We start from the raw sequence: 17,467 nt of genomic DNA, 5'->3' as shown, positions 1-17,467 counted from the left end.
ACTGGTAGGGTAAAAGGTGGCCGAGGGTCCTGGAGGCTTCCTCAGCAGGGGCCTGCAACCCCCCCCGGTCAAAGTATACAGCATTTCAAAGGATTATGGCAAGCTGATAGGAGTATCACCTTCCCCTTTACATTTTGTTATACTTTAGACTTCTACTTCCAACGCCATCACTCTTCTCCTACATTTAAGACCTTTAGTATTGCTTTGGATGTTGTTTGACCTACATTGAACCGCTCAGTTACATGGCTTGCCTGGAAGACAAACTGTTTTTTTGTGGGGGGGAATCATTTATAGCATAACCCTGAATTGTTAGTAGTCAAATATGACCAGATCCCATTTCCTAGGGCTTCCCCGTGCGCTCCCCCATGTCCTGGCACTTAATTTGGGTAATTGTTAAAATATTCCACTGGAAAATTATACACTCTTTCAAGAAACTGATACATCCTCCAGTTCCATGATTCAATATGCCTGTATGCTGTTATCAGTTCTGCAGCAGCATATTTTTTCTGTAAGGAAAAAGACATATAATGCCAAATATACCTAGTAAAAACCAGAACTACTTTGATGTATATAGATTTTTGATAATGCATTTCCAATATAGTAACAACAAACTATCCTACATAGTTTATACACATTTAATATGCTAAATGCATTTACACTAGGGCAATGCCTTAAGATACATCACATTAAACATTTCAGTATAAACCCAGCATTTTGGGTTAAGCAGAAGTCTGTATTTGGTCATGAACAGGTACTCAATATTATATGATTGAAACTGAAAACTAAAAAAAAAAAAACTCTTATGGCCAGGATGACTGGAAATGCAAAAGCATTTAAGTCCAGACGGTACCTTGGACGCAGTGTGGTGTATGAGAGAAGGCTGCTCTCTACAGTATGCACGAGAAGGTCAGCAGCTGATTATATCAGAGCCTTTCCTTCATTTGGCCTTCACGTGAGGGCTCTGTTGGGGTTTGGCAGGTTTGTCTCTTTTCAGCATGTGGTTATATTGGGTTCATGTAGCCACTTTACTCTACTGGAAAGAATGTAGGTTAATATAGCAAGTGGGATCTGGACATCGTGCTCTCGTTTGGCATTTACAGACCATAGGAGAGAGAGCATAGCGTGTGCTTTGAGCTGTAAATCAGAGGATGTTTGGCGTCACACTATTTTACCGGAGGGGGGAGTTTAGACCTCGTGTTGGGCCACGGACCAGCAGCACCCAGTAAAGCTCAGACGTGCAGAATGAGGGAGGAAAGATGAAAGTAAAGGAGGCATATTTTTACACTGGATAGAAGCCCAGAAAGTTTCAACTAGACACTGAGTTAATAAGGACGTTTTTTGGGGATGACTTCACAGCTAAAAGTTTCACAGGGATACCTTTTGCTATTTGCTTCCGCCAGTGCCAACATTATGGGAAATAGTAAAAGGTATAGAACTGACCATGGAGTCACAGACGAAATACTTTGGCAGCAGAGAAGCGACTCAAATCAACATTGAGATTTCATAGGCTGGTCAAGGATTTTGTGTGTTAAATGCAAATATTAAAGCTGGCATTTATTTCTGTTTCCAATTTCATTGGAGGCTAATAGTATGAATGCTATTTTTTTTCTTCCCCACAAAGCCAACATATTAGTTTAATGGAAGCAAAATATTCATAATTTTAAAATAGGAAGCACATAACAGTTTCTGTTCTGAAACGTGTTTTCATAAGGCAACAGATTGCTGTGTGGGTTGATTGCTGATTGCAGCTAATATCAGGAAACCAAAGATTTCAGTCTATTAGCTTTGACCCTCTTGATTGTTATGCCATCATTCAGTCAGCTCCCTAAAGCTTATTCCTGTCAGGTATTAGTCTTTTTATTCAACTTGATTTTGGTTCAACAAAAACTGTCATATTCTGTTCAGCCTACTCTGCTTGAATGGTAGCAGAAAAAATATATATATAAATTTTCTTTTTAAATGGATAATGCTTTTTCTTTTTTTAAAAAAAAGTCATTTTTTGTGACAAGATCCAAAGAATTGGCTTTGAATTCAAAACAGTGGCAAATTAAATTTGTACATTTAGATACAAAACCACTTTTACAGAATACAGCAGTTTTAAAGCATTTGTTTTTCGTAACATAGAACAAAAATTTACGTGGAGCTTATAGGATGTTTACCAAGTATCACCACGCTGCTTTCAAGTGTATACAGGATAATTTGTAAGCTCTTATAGGCTACTTTACCCTACCTCTATAGGTACATACCAGATACCAATTTTTACAAACAGGATACTAAATAACTACTCGGCCCTAATCGCATCCACTGGGTATCAATAAGGTAACTGCTGTGTACATCATTATTTTTGATTATTTGCAACCTTAACCCTAATTCTGTCTTTTTGGTGTGTTGTTCCCACTACATACTTATGCAAACAGAAGGGTAAACAGAGGGAGAAAATGATTTCTGACACAAGGCAGGTGTGATTTTGAATCCAGGACATGGCGGGCATGGAAGTAAAAGGCAAAACAAATTGAGACAAACCAGAGAGCAGACCAAGGAAATGGAATACAGGTGCAGCAAACCAAACTAATGGGATCCTAACTACCGCACAAAATCATGGAAAAAGAACAAAAATACCAAAGAAACTGGTCATCCCTCATGATTGCCTCTTAATTGAATTAGATCTGCCTTAGAAGGAATAAATAGCTATACACCACATATGACCAAGACCATTTATTTAACTAACTCTGGACAGAAGGCATGGAAAATGTTGTATACTAATTAAAAACAGTGAAACGTTACCTGAAAGGGGCAAAAATTAAAAAGCTCTCAAAAACAAAACCAACTTCAGTCACCAAACCTTAAATATCTTCTTATCTCTCTGGATTTATAAGCAGAACGAACAACTGTAAACTAAATACCTGATGTATATGAGAACATTACTCCATGCATAAACGTAGAGGCTGATGACGGAGAACCGCTGTGCAGCGAGCCAGTACAGGAAGAGAACAATAAACCTCTGCTGGTTGAAAAAATAGGACTATATACTTGATTTTCTGGAGTCCGAGTGCTTTCTCCCTTGTCTTACTTGTCGTTGGAAAAAAAAAAGGGTCAGAAGGAGACGTAGGCCCCATTAACCCGATAATTAACTGCACATAATGTTGGCTGGCAGGCGAACCTGTAATCACACCTGGAGCAAACAGCCTGTGAGGACAATTTCCTTCTCCCCCAACAATTAACCTACCAGTAAATCCTTCCACAGCTGCTCCATTACATGAGGTTCTTCTCCCTCTACAGACCCCATCTTTATGACGGGGTTGACGGGAGAGAAGATACGTTTGGGTTGTATGTGGGGTGCTTGAACACAGGTGTTGCACTGTGTGTAGGAAGAAAAGGACCTTTGGAAAAAAGCTGCTTGGGGTTTGTGATCCACATTGTTTCACCTTCGGCTTTTAATCCGTATAATGAAGGCCAGATTTAGGGCTCCACTGCTGTAAACCCCTTTGCCTGTAGTCGCCATGCTGCAGTGACTGGAGCAGCTCAGTTTCTTTCATCACTTGTACACATAAACAGTTAATCAAGTCAGACTGATGCTGGAAAATAGTGTTGTGGGTATGAGCACACAGATCCATGGATCCAGTTAGCTCACAGTGTATAAAAGTGGATTTGGAAGTGGGCACGTTCAGCTGCTTGCGTTAAATTTGCTCCTTGTTAGCAGACATAAATCTGGTAACAAAGTGACGACGCTTTTTCTTTTCCCGGAGTGGAAAATGATTATGTTGTTCACAGCTTAATTATTGTAAATGATCACTTCCCGCTTCCTGAGCACAGCCTTGATGTGTGCGCATGTTCGTTTAACCACTCGCTGATTTTTAAGATGTGATGATGGGCTACTGCGCAACCCTGCTGTTTAGTTAAAGGATGAGTTTTAATCAGAATGTTTGGGAGCCGTTCATTAAATGCTTCCTGCATTTGTAAGATCAGAAACGTCTGGGATCTAAATATATCTTTATCAGGCATTCAGACAGAGAATTGCTTCTCTACATCCTGTCCTTCCTGAAACTAATAAACATTTTAAACCGGAAGCTTCTCCAAAATCTATAAAAAGCACGGCAAAATCTGGTCAGGCAGGTGAGCAGGAGTGCCGACAGAGACACTGATTGAGCTACGGGGAGTTTTGTGTGATTTTTGTGACGTAAATCAAACTTTTTCTTTGGAAATCTTGCATTGTGTTGGCCTGTAGAACAGTTGCCTTGTAGGCTACAATGAAATTGTCTAAAACCTTCTGGAAACAAGTGTTATAAAACCACATCTTAACTTGGAGCACAAACGGTACGTTTAACACAAAAACTACATTGAACATTACCAAAAGAACACCACCACAGCGAAGCATGGTGGCGGCAGCATTATTCTCTGGTCAAACTTGGCTTCTTGTCAAGAGAGATGAACATAATGAAAACTTCTTAACAACAGGAGTTTTTCTTTAACCCACATTTTCAGATTTTTACAAGAGAGTTGAAGATGAGGAGGGATTTCGTGTTTTTTCCTCAACAGAGTCGGTCCAAACAGAATCACCCAAAACCTGACAAGATGACAGGAAAATTCAAGTCTTAAATTTGCCTAATCTAAACTTAGTTCACACCTTACTCCTAAACCTAACAACCCAAAAGCACCACTTCTTCCTCATCGGTTCTCACAACGTAGTATTTATTGGGAAAATGGTCCTTACAATGTATCAAACACAAGGCCACACACACACATGCACGCACGTACACCTATACACACACACACACACACACACACACACATGCACACACACACACGCACACACCCACACACGCACACACACACACACAATAAGCCTTTCTCTCTAATTTTCTTTCTAAATATGCTATTCCAGGAGCTATAATGATCACTCTGTCGTCTCTTCACTTTCACTCTATAAAAAACCCTCCAGTGTTTTGCTAAATGGCACAAAGTTCTCCATTATCCAGCCAGCAATGATCAGCCCTCGCGCACAGTTTTTGTGCCAAGCCACTACTGTCCTCCCCACATCCTCTCAGCTTCCTCCACCTCCTTTTACCACCCATAACTTCCTTAGAGCAAGTCAACACAAGGACAACTGCCTGTTGTTACCAACTTGGCTCAAAATAAGAGGAGAGGCTGCACAGACAAAGCTTAACTTGCTAAATTAGTTTAACAAAGACATAAAAAAAATGCAAAGTGAGTAACGATGCTCACAAGGCCCTGTTGTAAAAATATGTAGGACACAAAAATATTTCCCATGTTGGCAAGCAGCCTTCTAGAGAGAGAGGCGTTTTGCACAAGCTTGCTTTATAGACTCCTGTCACTCCCACCACTCAGGTGCAGCTAGCTCTTTAATGACCTAACCCTGGGCTGCAGGAAAGGGAGAAAGAAAAGCAAAACAGTACTAGCAGGTCATCACGCTCCCACCCTTTTAAAAATATGGCTTAGCTAGTCATCTAAAAAGTTGCTTTAAACTTTTGAACTTCCTCTGACATGACCCCTACTTTTACGTATAAAATAACTGGTGCAGAAAAGAGAAAAATCTTCTAACATTTTGCCAACAAATTATAAGGCTATGTTACCAGCCACTGATAACGAATCTGCCTAAATATTGTCTGCACCTTTTAGCTAAATGCCGCAGTCATATCATAAAGGTTCATCTACTGTGGAAAGGTTCTCGTATGTCACTTAAACTTACTTTACCTCCACCTAATTGTACAAATCACAAAGACATCATTCACTTCTTCTTTTTACACCACTTTGGTAATGAATCGGTACATGTTTCATACAGGAAGATTGGTGATGGCGCACCACCTTCTTATCTTCCTTTTCGATGTGTCATCATTGTCTCCTGCAAACATGCAATGGCTTAAAGTTACAGTGGCTCATATGACGTCTTGAGATCAGAGTTGCTTTAACATTGTGGAAATGCATCATAACATCTGGAATTATTCTAAATGAAGATGCAGGGATAGTTGAGATATTAACTGCTTAATCATTTCATTTATGTAAGGTAATTTTTGGTGTATTTTGTTTGTTAGTAACTCGGCAACAACTCCAAGATCTTTTTTTTTTAGAAAGACTGGAATGACTAAAAACACAAGTGCTACCTGGAAGAGCTGTGGAATACTAATTTGACTGGAATCAGGTGGCTCTTGATGATAAAAGTCACATGGTCTGTCAACTATGATCAACAGTTGTTTCAACACCAACTTTTATGTCCTGGGTCCTGTTTCCTGTCAGAACCTGACGGAGAGCGCTGATGGTCGTCAGGGACACAGAAGGACAGGTCCTACAGTTGTACCCTCACACAGAGGCCTCTGTGAGTTCGACATCTCAAACCTTTCACTGACACGCCGCTAAATAAACTGTGACAGGCTCTATAATCAGGAGCCATTTATGAAATGTGAGTGAGACCAGGAGCTACACGGTTTGACCCCCTCGTGTGTGTGCTTGTCCTGACCTGGGGTCATGCAGACGTATCATATAGCTGGTTTAAACTTTGCTCCAAATGGGAAATGACAGCGCTTAAGGTAGAATCCAGTGATGAAGGTTTTTTTGATGACATCTTGGCCCAGGATTTGTGCATGGATAGTTTCACAGAATTCACAACATCACAATGAGAAATACTTGATAGGAAAAAAAAAAGAAGGTTTTAAAAAGTTCCATGTGTTTGTGTATTAATAGTTTCTCATAGCGATAGAATTATTTGGATGTTTTATTTTGTTAATTTATCCATCCATTTTTCGTAATCCATCTTTTTCATGAGGGCTTTTAAGGAGGAGGTAAAATACAGGGAGATTCTCTTTTGTCTTAAAGGGACAGTATTATGTAACATTAACTTTAGAAATCACATTATACTTTTATATCCTCATCAAAACGAGCAGCAGCAGCAATTAGCAAACACCTGATGCATCCGTTGCACTTTTTACATGAACAGTTTCTCAGTCCAGTGCTCCAACGAATGTTTGTAAGCGCTCCATAGAGGAATGTTGATGTGATGATGGGCTGAAGGTGAAGTGTGGCAAAGGGCAGAAACTTCTTAAAGAGACAGAGACCCAACTGACATGACGCCGAGGATGATCGTAAAGCCATCATCCTCCAATCATTCCAACCCAAAGGTCAGTAACTGACCAGTCGGCATCGCAAGCACACTCCTCTCCTCTAGAGGAACTGACTTCCGACAATAGTGACTCTGTTTATCATAGCAAACACGCTGCGGTCAGAGATTTTGAGAAAAATAGCTGATAGTCATGGTCCAAGTTGTCAATCCCGATGGCCGTCACCCAGAATGTTTAGAGGCTGGAATACAATTTATTACATTTCCAAAACCAAAATGGAGTCTGGAATAACGCAAGAAATGGATCATGGCCTGGAGCTGACTTCATGTCCAGTTGAATGAAACGGCTAGTTAGTTATGCTAGATTTTATGCATAGATTCCAATGGTAGCTCAATAGCAGCAAGAAAAACATAGACTGCAGTTACTTTTTATGCTACCGTTTACTTTTAAGCATTTTCTTGAAGGAAGATTTTCTCAAGCCGGTATTATTCAAATCATTACTACCAGTTTTATACGTGCAAAATGCATCTGACACAGCGTTCACACTCGCATCCAACCAGACTTTGTGTCCCTCATCATTTTTCCTCTTGAGCTTTATCGTTGATTCCTCTGTTGTTTCCTGCTAATGACCTTACAGACCTGATGTAGGACTCCTTACAGAAATTTCTTGCCCGCTGTCGTTGCCTCAGTGTTGGTTTATTAGGCAAAAAGGACTCAAAAAATGACTTGGGTGATTCTTTGAGTTCTGTTACATCTGTCATAATAACAGTTTGTTTGTCGGGGTTTGCTCTACTTCCGCATGGGGGCAGGGTCAGCGTCATGTCAATTACAAGGCTTTAAGTGCAAAGTCAATTTTCTTTTAATCCATATCCGATATATACAGCATCTTTATAACAAATGAAGATAACATAGTTACTTGATTATGATACAAAATGTTTCAATGTGCCTAGGAAACACTTAATACTGCCCCTTTAACCTATTAAGTCTATATGAATAAGGTGGAATTTGTATGTACTTTATACATACTGTATATGTATTTAACCTGCAAAGATGACTCCAGACAAAGAAATTCAGTAAAACTATGATGATATTAGTTAGTTTCTCAACTTAAACAGTAATGGATTTGTTTTAAACTCTCTTCTGAACTCCTGACTGACCTTTACCTTGATCTCCATGTTTATCGTGCGCCAGATCTGCAGACAGGTGAAGCACTACTGTTGTAACAGCTGTTTTCTTGAACTTCTCGTGAATGCGCTGACCTGTGAGTCAAAGTGGCTGAAAGATCCAAGCAGAGGTGTGGAAATAGCTCAGGGGTCAACAGTGACAGACGCACAGATGGAGGCCGTGAAAAACGGCTGAAAGACAAAATGCTGTGACTAAGTCTTCAGTTTGACTCTTTGCGTGCAAACGTGTGCCTTTGAGTTATGACTGCATACGTTTCTGTGTGAGTGTGAGTGAATGTGTGTAGAGTTTTCTGACAGCGGCACCCTGTCATTACCGCTCTTCGACGCTGATTACTGGAAGTACATGGCCTGTGGAAGTGCACCTGGGAAACTCACACCTGTCCCAGCCCTCCTCAGGTTAAGAATTGCTGTAAGGGCCTGTTTTCCATCCCCAGTCCAAGTTGCACTCAGCACACTACTCATTTCCATGTTTTTATAATGTTTTTTTACACTTGTAAATCAACATGTAAGAATGTTCTGGCCTCGTCGGACGGCTCTTATGTAATGCCAGGACGGCTTGTATTACCTCCCACACAAACTACACCTGCTCCGACATGTTGTGTTGAGTGTATGTGCATGCACAGATGTTTGTCAAAGGTAGTCAGCACTACATCTAATGCATTGTTCAATCTAAGTTGGCTGATAACATGGGCCAATGCTTGATAACGTATTGGCATATAAAGCAACCTTTCTGATGCATTTCATTGCATATAGAAAAGGTTATAATAGATGATGGCATGTTAACATTAGTGGCAATATTAGCTGTTCTAATTAGCAGCTTCATAGCCAAAAAGGTTTTTTAATGTTCAGCTTGTGAACGCACACATTTGCTGGTCTAGCAGTATTATGCCACAGTTAAAGACTTGGCTGAAAATGTCACCAGATGGATGCCTTAACATTTTTCTCAGTACACTTAACCTGCCTGATGGACTGAGCTTTCCATTTTCTTTAATGGAAAGGGTCTATTCCCTTCTTCTGTCAAAATTCGTACTTTCTATAATATTGTCTTCCTCCTAAGAAGCTACATTTTTGACTCTATGCGCTACAATGGAGGCTTTTTCTCCCACTTTTTGACTAAGACAAGGTTGATCTTCGATGTTGTATAGAGGATGACGGATGTCTTAAGGCCGTACCCCAGCAGGTCAAATTGACCGAGTGAGATAGCATGGCATTTGCTGAGCTTGAGAAATTCAGGAATAGAGCCTTTAATCTGTCGGTGCTTAAAACTGACGTGAAGGAAACAGCAGTCACTGTTGCGACATTATAATTATTACTTCATTGGATAAGAGGTCGGATCAAGTACACGCACAACATACAGGAGTACAAACACAAACCAGTGGGCAAACATTATTACCGACTGATGTGCCTCCACAGTAAATCTAGTTTTAAGTTACACAAGACTTCATTTCAGATTTGTGTGAAAATCAAATGCAGTCCTGTTCCGTTGTCAGCTGTCATCTGAAACAAGTACACATCTGTTGCTTTTGACATATGATTGAAAAGGTTAAAGGTGAATACCACAAGAGGAAAACCTCCAAGTCTACATCTACACCTCAGTTTGACTAAACAGTAGATGATGCCTGAGGCACTGTTGAATGGTCAAATGTATAACTATTTTTGTTTTTTCTTCTGCAGAGCTGATTAGTCGGGCTTATGATATTTTAAATGTTTTCTTAATTTTCCCTGTGGATTCATCAAGGCCTCCATATTCTGTCTTCCGGACTCGTGAGCTGAATATTTTATATGTTCAACATACTTCCGCTCAAGTGGGAATTCAAATGATAACCATGAATTCAGTTTTCTCCGTTTTTTTTTTTTTTTTTTTTCCTGGAGTTTTGATTGGCATTGTTTTTGCAGAAAGGCCATATTGATTTTTATCTTCTTTTCCACAAAGCCAACAGCAGCATGGAGAAGAGGTGAATGGCTGTGTCGTGTTTGTTCACAGAGGTGTGTGATGTCGGAGACCCCGTTTTGGGTTAGTCCTGAACTCCGAAAATGCTCGCTCCACACATCATCTGTGCGGCACTGCAAAAAGTAGGTCAGCAGAAGAAAGTTTTGACTGCGGTTCTCAGAAAGTAAAACAGGACAAAGTCTCAGCAGCAGCAGCAGCAGAGGATGTAATGTACCGGTGAGAATGATTGGGTTTCCTGCAGTAATATGTTTTCCAGGACAGCCTTTGCATGAACAAATAAGGAAATATAACTTCTTGATTCAAATGTACACACTATTAATTTTTATGGGTGTACCCACAAATGTATTCACACAAGCATTTCACTTTATTTCCAATTTAGCTCAGGGGTTCAACAATATCTTTATTTAAATTAGAGAAATATTACTGATTAAACACTGTGCGTATCTTTGTGGATATGATTTCCATATAAGCTTATTTATATTTGTTTTCGTAACATACTGGAAAATAGGAGTGGGAACACAAACCTTATACTTCTTCCTACTCCCTTTAAATCAAACAAAACAAACTTTTGCATAGATGTATTTGTATTTCTTTTAAGCGTATGTTGTAAGACAATGTCAACTTTTTCTAAGAATATTCAAAATAAAGATACTCTTAGAAACTCATTGCCGTTAACACTCACTGTTAACTGCAATGAGTGATAAAAGATCTTCTAATTCTTCTCCCCTTCCTGATTTCCACAATCTTCTGTGTTACTTCTGTGTTACAGAGTAACACAGAATATGAATTTATACATAAATATACATATAGTAGCTAGGCTAAACTGCCAGATTGCTCCCTCCCTGTTTCAGAGACGTTGCTACTTCTTCTTCAGTTGCCGCCACTTCTTTGGCACGCACGCGCTAAGATGACAACCGAGCCGCACTCTCGCACAAAGAAGCTAGTATGTGCACAAGACCACAGCCATTAAGCGATCTAACAGAGTGACAAGAAGGTAGATCCAGTTTCGTTTGCAGTTTCCAGGGGACTACCTTCTGTTTACCCCCATTATGACTCAAATTGTGAGGTATGCGAAAGGCTGCAGCAGCTTACAAGCTCCCTCAAGAGCTTGGCTTCCCACCTACTGCTATCTGGTGAGGGGAGAACCGGTTTACAAGACATGCAGTGTAAAACTCAATACAGAGAGCATGGAAAAACTAAATCACTGCATGTTTTTGGGCTCAAACAACATCACACATCAGCTGAACATTACTAACCTGCTTGCTGTGCTTCTTTTAGTACTTCATTAATTGTTGTTTTTGAGGCAAATCATGTTTTGGAGATGCTGGTTTTGCAGCTGGAAATACTAGCAGAGCTGTGGCCAAAAAATGGAAAATTCCCAGGACGCTAAAGAAGAAATACACCCTGGGATTAACTGTAATTTTATTTATTTATTTAATGGGGACAGTGCGCTAACATTTTTCTAAATATGCCACGATTGGCCAAAATCTTATTTTTTGATATGCTGTCCTTTGACAAGTACTTTCTTTCTAAATACAAGCAAAAGTTAAACAAACAAGGTTTACGACTTGACTGCGCCAATTTTGTTAATGAATGCAATCAATCCAAACAGCAATACAAAATAAGGAGACAACAATACAACTATTGTAAAAAGTAGTAGTACTGACAATATCTTCTAGAGCAGAGGACAACTGGTATATGTAGTCTGTAATTTTTAAGGAAAGCCGCTATGAAGATATTACTGTTGACAGGGCAGGCGGATTTTTTGCTTCTGACTGTTTCAGTCACACCTGCCAACCTTGCAGAGCATATCTGGAAAATTTCAGCGGATGTGGGAACGCAGCAAAAGGAAGATGAAGAATCACCAAGGGGGAACAACGTGAACACCAGTAAACATAAACCACACTATTTCCTTGGAACTGCTGTGTGTACACATAACTCTTTCCTTCAGTTTTGATCAGACGTTTACATGTGCTCTAATACAACGTTTGGGTTTTTTTGGCGATCAGTTCTGTTTTTTTTGTTAACCTGACGTTTTACACATGTCTGATTGATGTAATGGATTTGACAAAAATTGGGTCCATTTGCTTGACTTTGTGTATTATTATTATTATTGTAATCTACACTAAGATGTGTGTTCATTACACAGTCTTTGTAGCAATGCTTTTGGCATATTTCCACTTAGATATTTGATTACTTTTCTTATCAGATTTGATATACTTAATTTAAACTTACTTCTTCTAACACCTTCTACTATGTTTGTGGTTTTTCAGTCGTCTGTCTGTTGATTGGTGGTTGGTCAGAGGTAAAGTTGATGGATTTACAGGTTCCTTTGTTTTTAGATTCACTTCTTGAAATGCAACATGACTCTTCCAAACATAAATGGCTTCATTTTTTTCCCTGCCTTATTGTGAAACCTTTCGTCTTCTTCCAAAAAGATTGTGGCTCCAAGGTGTTGATTTTGAGCCAGGCACTGTGTACAAGCTGGAACCTTCTTAGTCCATAAAACTCTAAAATAGGCTCCATTGTGAACAATGACACTGATTTTTTGATCCGTTTCCAGTTTGTTGCAGTTTCTGAATTCTGTAAATTCAATATATATTTTTCTTAGCTCATCACTGAGCCCAAGTATAAGTCAGTTCAATGAATGCAGACAAACATTTTTATTTACTTATTTATTTTGCTGGTGAGAACCAGGATAGTGTGTCAATAGCAATCATAATGGTCTCCTAAAGGAAGCTAATTGACCGTAGCCATGTTGCGTTCAGGCATCAGACTCTTCAGGTCCACTTATTAAAAGATTTTGATTCGTTTATGTATACGAGTCTGTGTTCAAAGACTAATCAGACTGGCGAATTTCAACCCTGGATAAAAAAGGTCATTTAAGCAAAAACCAAAATCTGAAAAGCATGTCCATGATGAGACTATTTACATTTTTAGCCAAAATGATCATTTCAAAATAAGTTAGACTGGGTTTCTGATCCAAATTAACCCAATTAAAACACACTACAGTTTTTTGTTTTTGTTTTTGTTTCTTTTTTTTTAAAGAAAAGTTTCAATGTATCTTTAAGAAATTGACCTTTCAGAGTTTAGGGATTCGACTTGTGTGATTTAACCCTGCAAGTCTCCATTTGGCTCTGCTAACTGTGAACTTATTTCAAAGCCTCCCAGCCTCAGAGGAATGCACCATAAGCTCTCACATGTCAAGATTCACAGGGTCAGATGCCTCGGAAGACGGGAATCAAAACAAAAAATTAGGGGATGAAAGGAAGGAAGAACATAAGAAGGTGAGGCTGAGACGCATGTTGACTTCAGACATGCATATGCGCTTCCACCCATGAATTCCTGTTAAATGAAGGCCAAGCATGAGAGCTTGGATCACGCTGTCTGTCTGTCTGTCTGTCTGTTGTTCTTTGGCGCAGGTTTAAAACAGAACAAGTCGATGGATCTGCTTTTACGAGAACAGGAAATATATCAAGTTACTCTGCCACCCCTGTTTGCTCCTGGGTCTGTTTAGTAAGTCAGGCCTGACCGTAATGGCATTTAGTTGAACTGATCTAATAAAGTTGGAAAAGTGAGAAAAATAGACAACAACAAAAAAAATGGATGATGTTGTTGAACTTAAAAAAAAATGTCATTTCAGAATGAAGGGAAGCGCATTTAAAGTTAACATTATTTTAAAATGCCCAAGACCAATTAATGCTGACCTTTGTGTGAACAGTGTTCAGTTAAAAATGCATCTGGCATGTTTGAAAGAGAAATGTTTGAAGAACGAAGGCCGAGCTGTCTGCGGCAAACCTTACACATGCTCACTAATGTGGCATGGAGGATATAACAAAAGCAAGAAGAAGTATGGAGGGAAGAAGGTTGAAGGAGAAAAGGGCGTCCCAGTGGATTTTATGTTTTAAAAACACCTAGCATCTGGGTCTCATTCAGCTCAAGAACCTGAGTTTCCTCTCCGTTATGCAACATAGTTGAACCAGCGACGTCTTTATATGAATTGATCCTGCTTAAGACGATCACTGGGAAGATTTTAAGGTTCAAGTATCCAGGTTTTCTCCACAACTTTTCTTTTAAATGTCTATGAAATGAAATGCATGGAGAAAGACCTCTTTTTTTTTTTTTTCTTTTTTGCTAAAAAAAAAAAGTGCATGTTTACAAGCCAGAGACGATGCTTTAGTGTTTGGAGGCCAACTCCGAGCCAAAAACCAACCGTGGGATCTCTCTCTGGGCACCAGGAAGCGGAGAAGGCGGCCGTGTTTTCCGGATCTGAAACGAGCTCTTCCTCACGGCCGCGAGTTTGTTGTTGCAAAGAAAGCGGAGAGGATTGATGCCTATAGGTAGCAAGGGAGAGGCTTGTGCAGCCAGAGTGTCTGGAATGCATTACATATCCCTCTCCCAGTCGAAAAATACCTCACCTCTCAACATCGCGCTCCCCATGTGGTCCAAGTCGCTACACAGGCTTCATGTTACAGAAGGATCAGGGAATCGCACGCTAATGGACAGTGGAGTAAACGCGTTTGGGTTTCACTCTCACATGAGCTCATGTGAAAGGTTGAACAAATGAACAATTTAAAAGGTCAAATATTTAAACCAAAACAATACAGTTTTTGGCATCAAATAACTCGGTTCACTTTGAAAACGAAAGTTGGGTGATGTTAAAATTTGACGCAAAATATGGTCGGGATGGTCGCTTGTTGTCAGTTCACAAAGGTTTGGGTTTATTAGACAAAATAGCTAAATGATAACATAACAAGGCTTATTTTCTGTCGGTGACAAACCAACTTGGTGCTGCTATTAAACAGGCCCGACTCGCGATAAGTGAACTGATTCCAGGCCATCCACAAGCAAAGAGTGGATTGATTACATTGTGTGTGTTCTGTTGAGTGGTGCTTTTTGATATGGGCCAGACACACAGTTTCCCAGGGCTGAGTTAGTAAGGGCCATATAAACACTAGTTGCAAGAAAATACAATGTATTTGTTAGATATGCCTTGAACACATTTTCTGTTACTTTGGCGCATTTGCAGTCAAACGGAAGTTGGTGCCTGCAGCTTGTTGCTGATGATACAGAGACAATTTTACCTGTTTCATACAGAGCTGCAGTACGTTACATTAAGCCCCCAAAATTAGACGACTTTATGCATTTTGACTGGTAGGGGGCAGCAGAAGGAGAGGTTTGCCCAAGGTATCATTCATGTAAGACCCATTGCTGTTTCTGTAAGATTATTTTCTCAATTATTTGTTGGACTACAGATGGAAACTAAGACTCTTTTCAGCAGTTTGTACAGTATTGATCAGAAGTTTAATGTTTTGATAATCATCATACTTGAAAGTGTTACTCCAACTAGACTAGGGCCCTTGGTCTAAATTAGGGGTGTCCATCTCCAGTCCTCAAAGGCCGATGTCCTGCAGTTTTTAGATGCGTCACAGATGCAAAACACTGGAATGAAATGGCTCAATTACCTCCTCCTTATGTAGATCAGTTCTCCAGAGTCCTGCTAATGACCTAATTATTCTATTCAGGTGTGGTGCAGCAGAGGCACATCTAAAAGTTGCAGGACAGTGGCCCTCCAGGACTGGAGTTTGACACCTGTGGTCTAAATGATCAAACCTCTTAAGACCGTAGGAGGGTTGATGCTAAATTTACTAATCATGCTAATCACTAATAAGATGCTAAAGGTGTTTTTTTTATGTGTGTACTCTATTAATATCCTCAAATCTTCCTTCTTACTTTGACACCTCAGGTTGTTGCTGTAATAAAGTGGTAAAAATACTTGTTTTGTTTCTCCCGTATGAACCACATGTTTGCAGAGCGAGTTGCCTCTTTGGAAAATGTTGCGAAACGTTGCATTAGTTATTTGTGGACAGATGATGAGTTGCATTCCAAACATGATCTGTTATCTTGTAGTGCCCACCCTCACGTCTAGAAAAAAACAACAAAAACAACAAGCAGCTGGGTGGAAACTGTACAAATATTACTGACAAAACCACCTTAATGAGGCCAGTCTTCACCTCTTAAGGCATTTCTGGATTGTCTGTACACAAGCACTTTATCCGAAGGCGTTAAAGTCACACGTTTACCATTGCTTGCCTTTCTATATAAACTTCATCGAAGACCTCTGGGGCTTTCTCTCATCAAACGCAGTTGATTACAACTGAGCACTGGAGCCCAATGGCTGTTATTCTACTATTTGCACATGCTGCCTAACACATGGCGTGTGTCCACTGTTGCTGTACCGTAAGAATCGGACTTTGCTGGATCACATGCGATCAAATCCCGTCTGGGTAACGTATAGGCTTGTTCTAATCCAAACACCCTCTTAGCAGCTTAGTCGATGCCCAGTCTATCCGAAAATGTGAGGCCCAACATGATCTAAAGACAACCATCTTCTTTTTATTTGATAGTGCGTGATTAAGCCCAAACGCACCCCCCTCGCCTCCCTTACAAACACAGACACGCTATGACTAAAGTTTTTATGCAATTATATATTTGCCTCGTCGGAGAAGTTCTCAAATGAATTCATCAGTTGTTGGTAATCATGAGATCTACGTTTTCCCTCCAAAGCCCCGACAATCTGGCTTGCGTTAGCTTGTCCTGGGGTAATATTTAGAGGGACATACCTTAGAAGTAATATGTCTGCTTCGTCCACATGTTGGCTGGAAGTCTGTCAAACAAAAGACAAAGGCCCTTTTTCTGTTGTCTTTTGAAAGGCATGCAGCCCCCTTTTTGGATTTTTGGAGACTATTTGAAGAGCAACCAGATGTCCGCAGGCTGAAGTCGGAGCAGGCTGCCATCAAGTGGGGCATTGCATGTGGAAAGTTATTACGCAGCTTTGGAAATTGCCCTGTTATTAAAGCTGCTGGCTTATTTTGGGCTTCACCAGAGCTCTTTGTCTTTGAAACAACAGAGGAGAGAGTGGAGGGCGGTGGGGGTTAGGGAAGGCCAGGTTATCAAATGAAGGGCAAGGGGTCCTCAGAGTTCACTGTATCAATAGGTAAATGTGTGAAGATGCTTGGTGATCACAAAGACATACTGAATATGAACATCTAATAGAAGTTTGGCTTCATTTCAGGAGCAAAACTGTGTGCTCATTCTCTCTCTTTTGACCCTAAGTGTTGCAGACCTGTAGCCGATCTGCACCATTTTCCCTCAGTGACTTGTTGCAGGACCTCTATTCGGCAAACCTATGGATTCATTTTTTATTTTTATTTTTTATCTTAACTGTGCAGCAGAGAGCTGTGGGACAGAATTATTTATTA

Source organism: Poecilia mexicana, unplaced genomic scaffold (genome assembly GCF_051168715.1).
Source record: "Poecilia mexicana isolate PSO_F unplaced genomic scaffold, ASM5116871v1 scaffold_6, whole genome shotgun sequence".
Taxonomy (NCBI): Eukaryota; Metazoa; Chordata; class Actinopteri; order Cyprinodontiformes; family Poeciliidae; genus Poecilia; species Poecilia mexicana.
Note: the sequence above shows the minus strand (reverse complement) of the source record.